Source organism: Nicotiana tabacum, chromosome 5 (assembly GCF_000715075.1).
Source record: "Nicotiana tabacum cultivar K326 chromosome 5, ASM71507v2, whole genome shotgun sequence".
Classification (NCBI taxonomy): Eukaryota; Viridiplantae; Streptophyta; class Magnoliopsida; order Solanales; family Solanaceae; genus Nicotiana; species Nicotiana tabacum.
In genome coordinates, this window is record NC_134084.1 from 121,919,268 (window position 1) to 121,936,644 (window position 17,377).

A 17,377-nucleotide genomic window follows, 5' to 3' on the forward strand; every position below is an offset into this window, starting at 1 on the left:
TCAAAATCTCGCCCAAATCTGAGCTCCCAAACTCTAGTTTTAATAAAAATGGCTAAACCCTCGACTTTGAAATTTTATAATCTGCCTAGGTAAATCCTTCTTCGCGAACGCGGAAGGACCCTCGTGTTTGCGAAGCACAACTTTGCTTGGCCCAGATTTCCTTCATCGCTAACGTGATGCCCCTATCGTGAATGCGGTAGCAGCCTTCTCCCTCCTACACGAAAGCGGGACCTTCTTCGCGAACGCGTAGGCATACGATCTCACAGCTTCGCGAACGCGGGGCCATTATCGCTAACGCGAAGCGTTAAGCTTCCACTAGCCCCAGCTCCTCTTCATGAACGCGAGATTCCACGCACGAACACGAAGAAGGAAACCAGAATTAGAGACCGCTGCATTTTCTGCAATTCTCTAAGTCTAAAAATGACCCGTTGAGCATCCGAAACACACTCGAGGCCCCCGGGACCTCAACCAAACATGCCAACCAATCCTAAAACATCATTCAAACTTTCTCCAACCTTCGTAACTGATAACTGTGATTCCTACATGTTTTATACCCATTCTTACCTAAGCTTTGTGCATTAACTGCCAGAAATTAGTCCCAAAATGCTTACAACTTGCGCTTGATTGTAGGGTTGAGCGACAAGATGACAAATACTAAAGATCAGCTCAAAAAGGAGTGAAATCTTCCAAGTGTAAAAAGACAACTGAAAGGGGGGATCAAAAGGACCTGCGCGGTCCGCACTATTTTGTCACGCGGTCGCGTAGGAGAGTTCAGAAGCTGGACATCTTCAAGTTCAACCTGCGCAGTCCGCACTGTTCTGTCGCGCGGCCGTGCAGGAAAGTTCAGAAGCCATGATATCTTCAAGTCAAGCTGCGCGGTCCGCGCCTCTTTTCGCGCGGTCTGCGCCCTTTTTTACGCGGTCCGCGCCTAAGAGTATCAGAGAATCAATCATTCAAGGCAAAAGCCCACGCGGCCGCGCACCTAATCAGTGCAGTCCGTGTGGATGAAGTTCACGCGGCCGCGCGTCACTTTTGTGCGATCCGTGCCCCCCAGTGCCAGAAGCAAGATATGAAGGCCCAAAACCCTATGCGGCCGCGCGTCATTTGTGCGCAGTCCGCGCCAGACCCTCAGGGGTATTTTTTTCTGGTTTTTCCTGTGTAGTATAAATAGAACATTTTACTTTTTAGCAGTAGTTTTTTTCCAGATCTATTTTGAGAGCATAGAGCAACTGAACTCGGGATTTCATGATTTTAGCCTATTTTGGGCAATTTCTTCTAGTATTAACGTGGATTTGAGTAGATTAACATTGTAGTTAATTGTTATGTCAATTTCATCTATTATTTCCTCAATTTTTGTTTCTATTATGGCTAGCTAAACCCATTAGCTAGGGTTGTGGCTCAACCCTAGTGTGGGTAATTAATGGGTGTGATTGTTTAGTGTATGAATAATGTTGGGTATTTGTTATTTGAATTAATCTTATGTTTTCATTAAGATTTGGTGGTTGCAAATACTAAGTCTAGCTTAGTGAGTCTTGACTCTTCTTGAGAAAGAGAGTCTATGACCCCAAGATTAATTCCAACAAGGAATTGGGATGGACCCATGAGAATGGTAGTCCCAATTAACGGGTTAAACCTCGAGAGAGTAATTACCCAACTTGAACTATAAGTTGCTTGGGCAAATTGGCCTACCCAATTGGTCTCGAGAGAGTCAATTGGGCAAAATCACTCTCTCTACCGAGAGGTGTGAGAGTGAGTGCAAAAGTGCGGTTATAGCATAAGTCCCATAGTCATCATTCTTGCATTAGGAATCTCTACCCGTTAGTTGACCACCTAGGTACATGCCACGATCCTAGTGCCTTTCTCTATATTGCATACAACTTAGAATCATAATTTTAGCATAACTTAGTTTTACAATTGTAGTTGATAAATTGTAGCTATTAATCAAGAGAAAACCAAAAATGTTAGAAGATCAATTAGGAGCTAAAACATAGTCCTAGACTATACAAACACGCAACTCCAAATTGAAGTTCCCTGTGGAAAATTGACCCCGATACCGCTATTGGGTAAAAATATTAGCGCCCACTCTTCCTCAGGTTGAGTCCGCTGCGATCACTTTTTGGCGCCGTTGCCGGGGATCGAACCCGGGTCACTCGCGTGACAGGCGGGAATACTTACCACTATACTACAACGACATCTATCTAGTTTATTTCTACAAGGATACAGAAACATAAAAATACAATTTGTGATCCCCACCTTTTGATTTAACTACATCAAATCCTTTAGATATTCCACTTTTAGATATGAGAATGTCTTGTTCCATTCTTTTTAAAGGTTTATATATGGGTTTGCGATATGGGTTTTGGGGTTCTTATTCTATTTAGGACGTAGAATTGCGATAACCGGGCGTTCTGTATTCTATTCTTTTTACCTGTGTTTTTGCTTTCGATTTATTTCTTTTCTTTTTCTGATCGCAGACGATGATACTGGAGATTGAGAGCGCCCGAAGGGAGGAGAGGTGTAAGACAATTTTTGAGATTGCAAAGCAAATATTTTGAATATCGGCGCAAGCACCAGGAACTTCGTCGGCGACTTAATGAGGAGGGTGACATACAGGCTCTTCAAGATGAGCTAAAGGAGAAAAATAGAGAGTTGGTAAAGTCTATCGAGAAGTGCAGCGTTCTTATGGGGACGCTGAGGAGTAAGGAGGAGGAGCTTGAGGTCAGCAAGGGCATGGAGGCCCAGTATAGTGATCTTCAAGCGCAAGTGGTTGAGTTACGTAGGCAATTGGAGGAGTGTCGTCTTCAGTTGCAGGGCCTTATTAACGAAGTTGCTGAGAAGCACAACGAGCTCGAGAAGGTGGAGTCTTCTTGCTTGGATGCTCAGAGGAGATTGGAGGTGCTTGAGCAAGCGACCGGCACCCTTCAGGCTGAGCGGGAGAACGACTAGTCCGCGGCGAGGGCTAAGGAGAAGCGACTAGATAGGAGGGTCGGAGAGCTGGAGAAAGATAACACCTTTCTCCGTGGTTAGGTGGTCATATTGGAAGCTGAGAACTTTTGATATGTATGAACTCGTGGGGAGATAAGGAACCTATTGATGTAAAAATTATTGAATTCTGAGACATGGGACCGGGGGCCGGGTTTTGGTAGTTTCGGGATATGTGTCATATTTTGATTGTTTTCACTTGGGCTTCATTCCCTTAGCATATTTTGACATCCTCATTCTGATTTTGGATAGATTCGACGCAAGTGGAGGCCGATTCGAGGGGAAAAGGCATCACGAGCTAGAGATTTGACCGGTTCGAGGTGAGTAATGATTGTAAATGATGTTTTGAGGGGTTTCAAACCCCGGATTGCATATCATAGTGCTATATTGAGGTGACGCACACGCTTGATGACGAGTGTGGGGTCGTGTACTGTTGGGGATTGTGACTTAGTCCGTCCCTGATGACTATTTTACTGCGTATTTGACTGAAATCTATTTGTTATCATCATTATTTGGGCTGAATGCCATATTTGGGCCTTGTGCCAACAATTTGAACCCTTCAGAGATTTTTTACTGGTATTTCCTCACTATTTTGACTTTATACTTGAACTCGGTCATGTTATATTTCACTGTTTTCGTACTCGGCCATATTTACTCTGTTTTAACACTTACTTGATCTTTTTAATGATATTTTTAGGTTGAGAATCATGTTTTACTATTGCACGAGTGGCTTCTGAGGATTTTGACTGAGTAAGGCCGGTGACCTATGTTGTGAGGAAACATTTGATATTGATTATGAGGCTAAGGGCTTGAGATATATATAAGCCACGAGGTGGCTTGATTGATATGAGGTCGAGGGCCTAGTGATGATGCCACGAGGTGGCTTAATATTGTGCTTGGGCCGTAAGGGGCCTCTTAGGAGTCTGTACACCCCTAGTGAGCACAGGTTCCCATTGTGATGTGAGATTAAGCCCGAAGGGCTGGTATTGTGATCTGTGATTTGAGCCAGAAGGGCTGGTACTGTTCGGAGATGTTGCCCGAGGGGCGGATTTGTTGATACTATACCCGAGGGGCGAACCTTTATGTGTTTAATTTTCCTAATTGACTGTCAATTACCTGCTTAAGTATTAAAAAAGGCTTTTCATGAAAACACATTTAAGTTAAAAGATTTTACCTATCTTTTACTGATTTACTGTTTTAAATGGTTTTATTGCTTCATTATAGAATGCTTTGTGCCTTACGTGATTTCTTGCTTTCAGTCTTTATTTACCTTTGTTACTCACTGAGTTGGAGTACTCACTTTACTCCCTACACCCCTGTGTGCAGATTCAGGCATTGCTGATCCTGCCAGTGTAAGTTGAGAGCTCCCGGTGGACATTTGGAGTTCACGAGGTAGCTGCTTGACATCCGCAGGCCTGTGTTTCTCCCTCTTTGTCATTTCTATCTCTATATCAGACAGTTTGTAATAGTTTATAGACTTCTCAGACTTGTATTAGAACTTGTAGATGCTCATGACTACTGACACCCCGATATCGGGCTGTGTTGGGTTGTTCTTCCGCATATTTATGATATTATCTGCTACTTGGATTTTTTTTATATCATATTTCGACTGTTTCTTAACGCTAAACTGTTAGAAATCGGAAAATGGGAAGCATCAGCTAGCCTTGTCTTCACGAGAGGTTCCATCACGACCGGGTTCGGGTTTGGGGTCGTGACAGTTTAGCTCTATATAATGAGATCAAGCTGTCACGACCTGATTTTCCCACCTTCGGGAGTCGTGATGGCGCCTATTAATGCAAGCTAGGCAATCCAATTATTGAACAGATTACCTTTTTTCCATCTTATATTCTTTAACAATTATGAAGCATTAACTTTAAACAGCAAAATTTAACTTAAGTAGAAGAAAAACAATAAACTAGCTGAACATGAATCCAATACAACTGTTTAACCAAAAACTTCCCAGAACTGGAGTCACAGTTTCACAGACGGTCTAAGAGTACTACAGTCGAGGCAGCCAATAAGAACATAAAGAAGATACTTCGGAAAATGGTGGAAGGGTCCAGACAATGGCATGAGAAGTTACCTTTCGCATTGTTGGGTTATCGCACTACTGTTCGCATTTCAGTAGGGGCCACTCCTTATTTGTTGGTGTATGGAACGGAGGCAGTAATACCCACAGAAATTGAAATCCCATCCCTTCGAATTGTCGCTGAGGCAGAAATTGATGACGCCGAATGGGTCAAAACCCTCTTGGAGCAATTAAGTCGATTGATGAAAAGAGATTGGTAGTAGTATGTCATGGCCAGTTGTACCAACAGAGAATGGCGAGAGCATATAACAAGAAGGTACGTCCACGGAAGTTCGAAGTGGGTCAGTTAGTATTGAGACGTATCTTGCCTCATCAGGCTGAAGCAAAAGGAAAGTTCGCCCCAAACTGGCAGGGGCCATTTGTCATAACTAGAGTGTTGTCCAATGGCGCGTTATATTTGACAGATGTAGAAGGAAAATGTGTAGAAATGGCTATCAATTTCGATGCAGTCAAGAGATACTATGTATGATTTCTTTGTTTGATTGTACTTGTTTTTATTTGCCATATTTTGAAGATTGAAATGACGAAGGCATTTTGTTCTGCTATATAAACACTTTATCCCTCGTCACCCCTTTTGAGCCTTATTTATTTTCTTTCTTACCCCTCTTTCGGAATCAGTAGTGAATATCAGAAACACAAGCGTGAAAGATAGGAAAAGGAAGAAAAGAAAAAGAGAAAGAAAGGAAAGAGAAAGAAAAGAATGAAAAAAAGAAGAATGAAGAAAAAGAAGAAAAGAGAAAAGAAGGAGAAAAACAGTAAAAGAAAAAGAGAGAAAAGCAAAAGAGAAAGAGAAAAAGAAAAATCACCACAACAAAATAATTTCTATGACATGAACTATGTTCGACCTATTCCTTTTAAGGATACGTAGGCAGCCTCACGGTTCGGTCTCATCAAACAAAAATCCAAAAGCCCCCAAGCAAGAAACTGGGGCAGAAATTGTGGTTGTTGTGAGAAACCTGATTCCGAAAGTTGTAACTTTAACCTATTTGAATGGTTTTGAGCCTTTTATACCCTTTCTTTCTAACCCTGTCCAAAAGCCCACATTACGGTCCAAAGAAAGACCTTTTGAGCAATCTTTGAGAAATGCCAAGTTGAGATGGTAAAGGTAATTCATGTCAGGGGCAACACTCTGGATCAAGCAGGAAAAATAAAAATGAGAGAGTCTTATTGGTGAAAACCTTCGCAGGCACCGTAAGGCGACGAGAGTTGAGAGAAATAAAATGAGAAAGTCTTATTGGTGAAAACCCTCACGGGCACCTTGAGGCGAAAGTGAGTTGAAAAGTCAACAAGTGAGAAAGGTCTATTGGTGGAAAATTGTTTCAAGGCACCGCAGGATGAACAAGGTCAAGGTTTGGTTAAAGTAATTAGGTCATGGAAATTCTGAGGCGACAAAGTACGGCAACTGAAAGTTGATTGGTTGGATAGATTGGGCCGATTAATCCGAAATGCATGTCATGATCATTGGTACCAGTTGTCCACTTAGATAAGTTTCTGTTTCTTTTCCCTTTGTAGCAGTCTTCTGGTTTTGGATTCTTCTTATACTTAACCCGCAAAGTCATTGCATTTTATTTTCTTTTGGGTTTGTTTGTCTAAGATGTTTTAATGTCAGTCTTGCCCCAAGTAGGTGGAAAAGAGTTTCAAAGCTCACTACCAACTTCCAAAATTGCAAATTACAATGTGGTCAGAGCATACTAAAGACAGCACGATGTAAGGTATAATGATTTGGTAATGTCATGGGAGATGCAAAAGTTTCGGATAAAGGGGTCAGAGGTGCAAAACAACAACATGGGTATAGAACATTCGGTTCGTCAAAGGTCATGGGATTTGAAATTCAGCCAGAAAGTCAAAACGGTTCAGGGCCAGTTCGGGAAAGCCATTCAGAATAAAACAATGCAGTGGAAAGATCTTCAGCACGAATGCCATCAACTAACCACCATTTTAAATTGACAAAATGTTCTTTGATTGAAACAAGGGTAGAAAATTCCAATTGTCTAGGAGAAACCTTCCGTAGAGAAAGGCAGTCGCCAAACATGTTTGATTTTTGATTTTCAGGACCCTCCTGGAAAATGAGACCTAGTTTAAAGTTCAGAAATAGAATAATCTAGCATAAATGTATCCCAAAAGAATATAAGTTAGCTTAGAAGTTTGCATGTTCAAGATAGTATTCAATTAGGAGTTTTAAGATTAAGATTTTCAGGACCCTCCTGGATAATGGGAGTAGTTTAAAGACCCTCTTAGGTAACAAGATTTAGCAAAAGTCACACCTTTAGAAAATATAACTTAGATTTCAAATTGTCATTTGTCAGGACCCCCTGGATAATGGGACCTAGCTTTCAAATTCTTAGTAATACTTGGTAATATGATTTAGTTTTACACTCCCATCTGTACCCAGCCACCAAACTGGGGCAAAAGATTTTCTTTGTTTTTTGTCTATTTTGTTGAAGTCAGGAGCCCGCCTGGAGAGTAGGGAATACATTTCAAGTTCAGCAATCAGGAGCCCGCCTGGAGAGCAGGGAATACATTTCAAGTTGAAGTCAGGAGCCCGCCTGGAGAGCAGGGAATACTTTCAAGCGTAGCAGTCAGGAGCCCGCTTGGAGAATAAGGGAGTATAATTTAAAATTTTAGCTTTCAAATTCTTTGTTTTGTTTATGTTGAAGTCAGGAGCCCGCCTGGAGAGCAGGGAATACATTTCAAGTCAGCAGTCAGGAGCCCGCCTGGAGAGTAGGGAATACTTTCAAGTGTAGCAGTCAGGAGCCCGCCTGGAGGAACAAGGGAGTACAATTTAAAATTTTAGCTTTCAAATTCTTTGTTTTGTCTATGTTGAAGTCAGGAGCCCGCCTGGAGAGTAGGGAATACAATTCAAGTCAGTAGTCAGGAGCCTGCCTGGAGAGCAGGGAATACTTTCAAGCGTAGCAGTCAGGAGCCCGCCTGGAGAACAAGGGAGTACAATTTAAAATTTTAGCTTTCATATTTTTTGTTTTGTCTATGTTGAAGTCAGGAGCCCGCCTGGAGAGCGAGGAATACATTCAAGTTCAGCAATCAGGAGCCCGCCTGAAGAGCATGAGAATACATATCAAGTTCAGCAGTCAGGCACCTACCTGAAGAAGGGAAAAACATCTCAGACTACAATTCAAGGCAGCAATAAAGGAATTTTACCAAGAGAATACAAGACAACAAGGCAACAAGAACTACAAGATCAAGTTGAAGAAATAGATAGGACTTTTGTAATCCATTGATCGTAGTCTAGTCTAGCTTCTAGTTTTATTTTGACATGGTGTCATAAGGGGGTTCAGTAAGTAGTAACAGCAGCAGCAGCAATAGCAAAATCACAGCTTCATAGTAGTCCCAGCTACCAGACATTCCCGAACTACACTGACCTGATTTCTTTTAGCCAAGGATATGTAGGCAACCTCAGAAGCAGGGTGCGGTCAACTCTTTCAAAAAATGTTTCCCGCGGAGTACTCAAACGGGCAAAAATCGCTCGTATCCGCTCACTTTATATTTGCACGAAAACTCTTCGTGTTTCCGGGCAAAGAGGGGCAGCTGTGAGCACGTGATTTTTGCCTTATATGAATTACTCCCATAAATTCAAAATAAAATAATTTCTTTCAGGACTTACAATTTTGTGGATTTTTGTAGCATTGTTTGTTAATTGTTTGCATTTTACTTCATAAAAAATACAAAAAATATCTTGCATTTAGGATTTAACTTTGCATGTTAGGATTAATTAACAACCAATTTGTTAAGCGAACACCTAGCACTAAAATTAATGTATTTTGCTTTAGTACAACATTTTTATGAAGAATGGTGGGATATATAAACTAAAATTTCCCAAGTGCCTATGAAATGATTTATGGGAAACAAGGATTGAAATGAGATGATTGATGGAAAATGGTAACGTCTCGTGGAGGCGGCTTAGCCGATCGGGCCGTGATCGGACGCCATGATATATACGCATGGTGGTAATGTATTGATGATTGAAACTGAAAAGTGTGAATAAGATAATGGTAACATCTACGAGAGACGGCTTGGCCGATCGGGCCATGATCGGACTCCGCTAAAAGAAGCGGTGGCAGTAGATAATCATGCAATAGTGTGGGATGCTCCAATCTAAAATTTCAGAAACTATGTGAAAATCATTTGAACCTCCTTATATTGTTGACATGGTGCTTATTTGAAACTTTGTTGTCTTTATGATTTCCTCTTTACTCTTGTATGAAAGTTCTTTCTAATTAGATGGTGTTTAGTTATACATACTAGTGCTATTCGATGGCACTAACGTCCCTTTTGCCGGGGGCGCTATGTCTTTAAATGGATACTTCATCCCTCGGGTTCTGTATCTATTCTTTAGAATCCGGATAAGAATAAGAGATACAGAATCCACAAATTCTAAAGAATACAAGACCATCGCATCAAATCCTTCCTTTAGTTTGCAATAGTGTAGTTTATTCTGTAACCTTTAGATATGAGGGTTGTTCAAATCGTTGGGACGATGGTGGAGGAACAAGACTGAAGTGATGAGTCTGTTAGGAAGGCTGAACTACATCAGCAGGTTTATTGCTCAGCTCACGACAACTTGTGAGCCTATTTTCAAGTTGTTGAAGAAGGACGATGCGATCAAGTGGACTGATGAGTGTCAAGAAGTGTTTGATAAGATAAAAGGTTACTTGACAAACCCACCTGTGCTGGTTCCTCCAGAACCAGGGAGACCTTTGATTCTCTACTTGACAGTCTTGGAAAATTCATTTGGTTGTGTACTGGGGCAGCATGATGTCACCGGCAGGAAAGAACAAGCCATCTATTATCTTAGCAAAAAGTTCACAGCTTATGAAGTTAAGTACACTCACCTGGAAAGGACATGTTGCGCCCTAACTTGGGTGGCACAGAAATTGAAACATTACTTGTCATCCTATACTACCTACCTCATTTCGCATTTGGATCCATTGAAATATATCTTTCAAAAGCCTATGCCGACAGGAAGCTTGCAAAATGGCAGATTTTGCTCACAGAGTTTGACATAATCTATGTGACTCGGACTGCGATGAAAGCCCAAGCATTGGCCAATCATTTGGCCGAGAACCCGGTTGATGAAGAGTATGAGCCACTGAGGACTTATTTTCCTGATGAAAAGGTGATGCACATTGATGAACTAGAACAGGCCGGAAAGCTAGGTTGGAAACTTTTCTTTGATGGGGCTGCTAACATGAAAGGAGTGGGAATAGGAGTCGTGCTTATTTCTAAAACAAGACATCACTATCCTGTTACAGCTCAACTTCGTTTTTATTGTACCAACAATATGGCTGAATACGAAGCATGCATTTTGGGTTTAAGGCTAGCTGCAGACATGAATGTCCGGGAGGTTCTGGTCTTGGGAGACTCGGATCTTCTGGTGCACCAATTTAAATAATGGTAGAGCACCTATGAGTTAGACATACAATCTTCATGTCTAGTTTCCAGAAAGGTAAAGACATCATCATTTGAACATCTGTAGAGAAAGTTATGGTCAAAATACTAAGGCCTATCTGCGCAGCCACCAGAAGCGCGGTCAGCGGTGATTTTCCGCGGTCAGCGGTGATGGAAATCCGAAAGGTGCACTATAAATACGAGATTTGGGGTTTTTTTCATATTTTGACCTAGAGAGCTCGGGCTTTGGCAATTTTTCGAGGGATTTTCAAGAAAACTATCGGGGTAAGTGGTTCTACATGAATTTTAGCTAAAATACATGATTATAACATTGGATTCGTCATTTGAGTAGACATTTGTGATGAAAATTTGGAAAAAATTGTGCAACTTCATAAAATGAATTTTTTGGATGTGAAAGCTGATTCGAAGTCGGAATTGAGTGAACCTAGTATGGTTACTCTCGTAATCGAGTGGGTTATTGAATTTTGTGACCTAGAGAGCTCACGCTTTGGCGATTTTCCAGGGATTTTCAAGAAAGCCATCGGGGTAAGTGATTCTAACTGAATTTTGGCTAAAATACATGATTATAATGTTGGATTCATTATTTGAGTAGACATTTGGGATCAAAATTTGGAAAAAATTGTACAACTTCATAAAAAGATTTTTTTGGATTTGAAAGCTGATTCGAAGGCGGAATTAAGTGAAACTGGTATGGTTAGTCTTGTAATCTAGTGGGTTGTAGAATTTTATGACTTTGGTCGGATTTCAAAATGTGGGCCCGGGGCCCTATTTCTAAGTTGTCTTTTTGACTTTTGATCTTAAGCTTAGCATTTTCTTATGGGATTGATTCCTTTAGCTCGTGTTGATTGTACCAAATTGTTGTGGCTAGATTCGGAGCATCCGGAGGCCAATTTGAGAGGCAAAAGCATCACGGAGTAGGATTTTGGCCTGGTTGAGGTAAGTAACGCTTCCAAACTTGGTTCTGATGGTTCAATACCGCTCTCATGCAGTGTATCCACAGCCGTCCGAATAAGGCGTTGTACCTCATGTCTCCTTAGATGACATGGAATTTGGCGTTTTGGGTCGTGCCGGCCACGGTGACTGGGAGGGTGATTTCTCCTTTTGTTGTTTCACTTGCCATGTTGAATCCGTTGGGACTCGAGTGGCGAGCACGATTTGGTCAAGCAGTTCGAGCTGCTCTATCACCCTCAACCTGATAATGTTGGTCGAGCTACCTGGGTCCACATGCACACATTTTATTTGAAAAGAATTACAAGGAAAGAGATTACCAGTGCATCATTGTGAGGTTTAGACAAGGTCTCGGTGTCCTCTTTGCTGAATATGAGGCGTCCTCGGGAATATACCCCCGGGTTCGCTTTTCTCTGGTGATGGATATTTTTGTCCTTCTCATTACGGGTTCCTACGGGGCATCGATGCTATTTTATAACTTACTATTAGTATTTTAGTGCACCGCGAAATGAATAAAAATAAAATTTTAATATACATGTTGATATAGACAAAGAAGAAAAAAAGAGTTGTGATATACATATTATTATTGTGATATACTTTTATTGGCTATTTGATGCCAATATCTATAACTGGGTTATTTTTCTGTCAATTATATGAGTATGTTGTTATACCATGCCAAAAAGGGCGAGGCAGCTCTGGAGTGGTACACCCGCCAAGATGCTAGCAGGTGGTACACGTGGGATGATATGTCTCAGGCCTTTCCCAGACACTTTCAGTACAATATAGAAATTGTCCCGGAATCGCATGTCCCTCACCAAGATGGAAAAGAAGCCTAATGAAAGCTTTATGGAATATGGGCTCAGATGGAGAGAGCAAGCTGCCAGAGTCAATCCTCTGATAGAAGAAAAAGAGATAGTCAAGTACTTTCTCCAAGCTATAGAGCCAACTTACTTTGGGCATTTGATCACGGCTGTGGGTAGGCCTTTTAATGATGTGGTAAAAATGGGAGAAATGGGAGAAAATGGGTTGAAGTCGAGCAAGATCATGAGCTATTATGCTTTAAAAGCAACAACACAAGCAATTCAGAATGACACAGGAAGTTTGTTGGGTCAGAAGGGACACGATGATGTTGCCATGGTTGTTTCAGAGTCACGACATGGACCAAAGGGCCTACCTCACCAATATACCCAACCTCAACTCTAATCAACCTATCCTCAAGCTCCACATAATTCACCTCAATATTATCCTCCGAACAATGTCCGGTCATCTGTCCAACCACCAGGTTGCTCCCTATGGCGAGCACCAGCATCGCATAATGTATTCTTGCCTTCACAACATTTTCGAGCACCCAACAACCCTAGGAAACAGGGTCAAGGAAGAGAACAAAGGCAAAGAAATAGTTTCGCGCCAATTGGGGAGTCCTACACAATCTTGTTTGAAAAATTAAAGCATTCTGGCCTGATTGAGCCGCTCCTCGGCTATACTCCAGACCCATATGCAAAATGCATTGATCCTACTGTACGATGCATGTACCACTCTAATGTTCAAGGGCATATCATTGAATATTGTCGTTCTTTGAAAAAGGAAATAGAAAGAATGATTCAAGAAAGGGTAATTGTGATCAATGACAATGAAAAGGAGCATGCGAATCCTCTTGGAAACTTGCTGACTGAAGTTAATGATATTGGAGTTATTAATGGTTTTGGCAATGTTTATGTGGAACCCAGTGGCTAAGATGTCGTGCTTGGTGATTGAAAAGACGCTCCATCTCTTGGCTAGCTGGAGAGGAGTCTTGGTGGTTTATTTTGTTGTCATTTTTGTTGTCCGGGTTATTTTCAGGGTTGTAATTTGGATATTATCTTGTGATTCAAACACTTCTATCCTTTTATTTTCCCTAGTTTGTTTTTTCGTAGTAACTCGTTTAGTGTTCTCTAGGTTTGTTCCAGAGTTGTAACCCCAGTTCATTTTACTTGTTTTGTTGTTCAAACTCTTTCACCATCTGTCTAATGTAATTTTCTGTTTTCTGTTATTTCTAGTCATTTTTTGTTTAGTTCTCTTTTCTTTTATAGTTCCTTTATGGCTGGCTCTAGTGACACGACATGTACGCATAATTCCAAGTCTGGTCTTAAAGTTAGTTTAATCATAAAGCAATGAAACAATTTTGAAGATGATAGGGACATTTGAGAATTGATATTGGGTTGATTCATACCTATAGGCATGCTTTCTACGATTTGTTACCATTTTAGATCCTATAGACATGATTTCTATAATTTGTTCCTATTTTTAGATCTTATAGACATGATTTCTATAATTTGTAAGCAGAACAACATGTGAATGAGGTTTTTGCACACACATTGAATATTCGATTTCTTATAGGCATGGTTTCTAACACAATTAAACCAAGTATTGAACCTATAGGCATGACAGTTCGAAAAAACCAGGCAAAGCAAAACACGGTAGCGGAGAGGCCACCTTCAGCAAGAATGCCACAAACTAACCACCACATTTTAAACTAACAAGATTTTTCTTTGAATGAAATAGGGGCAGAAAGTTTCGTTGTTTCGGAGAAACCCTTCGTAAGGAAAGGCAAGCACAAGACAGGTTTGACCGTAAATTCTCAGGACCCTCCTGGAAAATGGGACCTAGTTTAAAATTCAAAACAACCATGAATACCAAAATCTAGCATAAATGTACCCCAAAGGAATATAAGTTGGCTTTAGAGTTTTCATGTTTGAGATAGGATTCAATTAGGAGTTTTCAGGGCCCTCATGGATAATGGGATGTAGTTTTAAGACTTTCTTAGATAACAAGATTTAGCGGAAGTTGAAACTTTAGAAGATATAATTTAGCTTTAAAACTGTCATTGGACCTTTTTAATCAAGCCATAACTGACTCGTATGCCTCAACTGGAACCACGTAGCATATAACCGTGCAGTTAACTAATCAATAGCAGGCTCCGCGGACTGCATAGAATGGACCGCGACCACAAAGGCAGTTGTCGCGGTCCGCACAACCATGACCGCAGACCGCATTGGCATTTTCCATCTCTCTGAATATCTCTTCTGTAGACCGCACAAAAAGGTAGTGCGGTCGCAGAACCTTTACCGCGGACCGTGCAATGTGTACTGTGGTCGCGTTGCCTGAAGCCTGGTTTTTGTCATCTCTCTGAATCTCTCTTCCGCAGACCGCATAAAAAGGCAGTGCGGTTGCGGAACCTTCATCGCGAACCGTGAAATGTGGACTGCGACCGCGTTGCCTGAAGGCTGGTTTTGCCATCTCTCTAAATCACCTAGTGCGGCCGCATTCAACTTTGTGCGGTCCGCACTAGGCCTGTTTGCCCTCAGTTTACTTTGTCTTTGATACTTGAGCAGGTTTCACTCCTTTTGAGCCGATCTTTGACATTTCGTCACTTTGTTGATCAAACCTGCAATCAAGCACAACTTATGAGCCTTTTGGGACTATTTTTTAATGATTTATAATCAAAGCATAGGCAAGAAGAAGTATGAAACTCATTAAAATCCCTACTTATCACATGCCACAGCCTATCTCCTAGACTTTCTCTGGTTGAACGAGATTACGCCATTTTGTTATTGTTGTTATTGTTGCTGCTATTATCGTTGGCTCGGGATGACAAAGCAGGGGGCCAAATTCTCTTGACCTGGGGAAATATTTAGACTCTACACCGCTGCTCAAGAGGGAGCTTGGACTATACACCGCTGCTCACCTCCCCCAATTACTTGGTGCGGTGCCTCACTCCCTTTGCTTTCTGTGGAGTAAGGTAGTACTATCTACTAATTGTTGCATCCCGCACCGTGGCAACATCCCAAGAAGTGGCTTTACAATAGTAGCCTGGCAAAATCCATACTAGCCAGATTTTTCACCCAGCCACTTCTTCGTTCCTCTCTGCCTCTTCCACATCACTTTGCTCTTCTTCATCATTTTCCTCTTCGTCGTCTCCCCTTTTGAAGATTCCATTCTGGAGGATCGAGATAGGACTCCCGAGGAGATGATGCTCGAAGATGTTGCTGCCAAGGAAGCGCCTTTGAGAGTAGGCTAGGCTCTAGGCTTTTGCTATATGTGTACATTTTCGCTTCTTTGTTTCTATGTAAGGACCCTTCGTGGGCTTTTGTAATCATATGTAATGACCCCTCGAGGGCTCTTATAATCAAGTGTTTTCTGAATACAAAGACGTTTTCCCAAGTTTATCTTGCTATGTTTCTTTTCATTTTCACTTATGGAGACTTTGAATGCGTGACTCTATCGGCTATTGCCAATATCGAACCCAGATGTGGATATTTTTTCTGACATTTGATTGATTAGTATGGCTTCTCGTGGAACCCTTTGTCGTTCCTTGGATCGAGCTTGGATTGAACCGATAAACTCGGGTCGTCGGGACCCTTATCTCGAGTTGAATTAGAGTAACACTTCGAGCCTCAAAACCGTGACTTATCACTTAGGCTCCGCGATAACCTTTGAGGGGAAATTTGCTCGGAGGCCCATGGGTAGGGACTGCCTTTGAGGTTTCGAGGGCAGTCCCCGAGTGGAGGTTTGTTCAAATCCGGACCTCATCACTTTGCAATATATACGAAATAAAAGAGCCATTTGTTCAAATTGCAAATAGATAGGTAACTGAATTATATCAAGTATCTCAGACCACAAGAATTGCCAAGTATATGTGAGAAGCAACTTGCTTTATCCATAATAGTACATTTCCAGTACATGGACCAGTAGCAAACCAGGAACATTCTGTGAAACAATCAAAAAGGAAGAAACCTCATACACCTGTTATACAAGGACCCGAGCCAGAATCCCTACACTAACTCTGTAATCAACACCCAATCTACTAATCCCAAAAGGAGAAGCCGCGTTCTCTCATAACTCTTCGTATTTCAGGCATTTTACGGAAATCCCTTTCTTTATCAGCTTTTTCAAATTTGACCCTCTCTTTGTTTTCCTGACTGCATGTTACTTTATTCTCTTGAAAATCGCCTCTGCCAGCTACCCAAGCCTGAAGCATCTCATCTATCTTGGGCTCCGACAATAAACCTTTTTGCTTCATTTCTTGATAGTATTTGTATGACTCCTCGGTTTTTCCATTCATAAAGAGTCCATTTATCAGCACTATATATAAGCTCCGATCATGGTCCAAGCCATTCTTGCTCATCTCGTCCCACAGTTTGAAGACATTATCAAGCTGGCTCCATCGGCAGAACTTCCGAATTAACATTATATAAGTGTCATGAGTTGGAATACAGCCCATCATATTCATCTTCTGCAACTGCTCGAACACTTCTTCCCCCGTCCTAAGGCAACGAAGCAATGCATGGTAAGTCCGAACAGTAGGATGTATACCTCATTGAATCATCTCATTGAAGACCTCCTGGGCTTCATCCAGCAATCGAGCTTTGCAGAGAGGCATGATTAATGAGTTATAAGTAACAGTGTTTGGAGTGAGACCATTCTTTTCCATCATCTTCATCACAATCCTAGCCTGTTTAACCAACCTGCCTTTTGACAGAGCATGAATCACAGCATTGTATACTTTAACATCCGCTGCAACCCCATTCAATTTCATCTCATTGAAAAGCTTAAGCACTACATTGAGTCTACCAGCTCTCGAATAGCAAGACATGATACTACAATACGAAAAAAACCTCCCAAGTTCGAAATATTTGACAGAACGGGTGATCCCAAGGTTCATTTGAGAACTTATTGCGACAAGCTCGAGGGAGTTAGAAAAGATGAAAGTATTCGAATGAAGCTCTTCATGAGAAGTCTTACCGGAGATGCCCTGTCCTGGTACATAAGCCAGAATCCTAAGAAGTGGGCCAACTGGGTGAGCATGGCATCAGATTTTATGGACCGGTTCAGGTTTAATACAGAGAATGCACCGGACGTCTTCTATATCCAGAATATAAAGAAGAAGCCAACTGA

General features: G+C 41.5%; 1 non-coding gene and 1 pseudogene across 1 annotated transcript; both read right to left on the reverse strand.

Annotated features, from left to right (window-relative positions):
- Positions 1-2,120: 2,120 nt before the first annotated feature.
- TRNAD-GUC (transfer RNA aspartic acid (anticodon GUC)) lies at positions 2,121-2,192 on the reverse strand. The gene has a single exon. It is a non-coding gene; the product is annotated as a tRNA-Asp (tRNA).
- Positions 2,193-16,286: 14,094 nt separating this feature from the next.
- Positions 16,287-17,144, reverse strand: LOC142180937 (pentatricopeptide repeat-containing protein At5g15010, mitochondrial-like; annotated as a pseudogene).
- Between the last annotated feature and the right edge of the window lie 233 nt (positions 17,145-17,377).